We start from the raw sequence: 1,360 nt of genomic DNA, 5'->3' as shown, positions 1-1,360 counted from the left end.
ACCCCCAGCAGCTCCTGGAAGGAGGCGTCTCTTCCTCCGGGGCTTGTGCAGCGAGCCCGAGGCTCCTCCTGGGGAAGCTCCTGCCACTCGCGCCCGATGTGCAGGAAGTGGATCCAGAGGTGGATTCCTGAGCTGGTCAAGCGTCCGGATCCAGCCGGGCCTGAAGGCCTGTGAGCGTGTCCCCAGGCTGAGGACACACTTCCCTCCTGCTCAGGCGGCCGTGACTGGTGCCGTCAGGGCTACGGGAGAGCCGCTGCTGCGCGACACAGCCAGTGCACGTGGGCAGACGCGCTCTTGCCTCCCCCCTGAGGACGGGGGGCCCAGCCCTGCCGGCGGAGGAGGTGCGGACGCCCGCAAGCCTGGCCCGATGCCGCCTCACGTCTCACCTCGATTTCTCTTGGGAAACAGACGGGGCTGAGCTGAGGGCCCCACGGCGAGTGCCTGTTGTCCCGCGCAGGACATCGAATTGCTGCGGGGGCTCCTGTGCCGGCCCAGACACGCAGCCCCGCCCTGAGCCCCCAGCCCGCCGCGCCCATGCTCCCCGCAGATGTCACACCCTGTGCTCACTCTAACCGAACTGGGTCTCTAACACGCAGAGGCAGCGGCAAACGGGGCACGAACGCACTCAGCTCCGTGGGCCTCGGTCTTGTCTGCCGCACGTGCCCGGGTGACCGGGCCTTCTCGCCACGTCCACTGTTGCCGTGGCTTCGGCTCTCGTCACCCGCCCGTTTTTTTTCGTTTCTGGCAATATTCGGTTTGCACCTGTGAATCTACAGTGGTTTCTAGGCAACGTTGTGGCTCCGCCCACAGCCCGTCGGCCCCTGCGTCTGTCCGTCCGTCCAGCGGCCGCTCACAGAGCCGCTCTTACCCCCCGCCTTGCGGGCGCTCACTGTCCGACTCGCCCTTCCCGATTCCGCGTGGCTGCCCTCTGCAGGCCCCCGCCCGCAGGCCGCGGCCCCAGGCACGGGGGACCCCTCCCAGCGTCCTGGCTCCGAACCCCGGGGAACGCGGTGGAACCCACCCAAAATCCGCCCGAGACGCGGAGCCCAGCCCGGGCTGGGGCTTGCTGAGCTCCCCAAACTATTTTTAAAGTGTTTTTGGTTCAATAAAGTTCTAAACAAGTTTTGCCAGGCACTTTTTCCATTAATTTTTAAACCAGAGTGAATTTCAAGGGAAATTTAATCCATGTGCTTCTGATTCATTTACACTTAACTCACCACGATGCTGTCGGAGCCGTTGGGTGTCCGGGCAGACGGCAGTTTTTACAAGCCTGCTTCAGCCTTTGCTTCTTAGAAACAGGAAGTGGCATCTTGCCGGGGTGTAAGTGAGGGCTGATGCCATTTCAAACCCCAAACCAGGG

The sequence above is a fragment of the Crocuta crocuta genome, unplaced genomic scaffold (genome assembly GCF_008692635.1).
Source record: "Crocuta crocuta isolate KB4526 unplaced genomic scaffold, BGI_CrCroc_1.0 scaffold101, whole genome shotgun sequence".
NCBI lineage: Eukaryota > Metazoa > Chordata > Mammalia > Carnivora > Hyaenidae > Crocuta > Crocuta crocuta.
The sequence above is the reverse complement of the archived record's forward strand: the minus strand, read 5'-3'. Positions refer to the sequence as shown.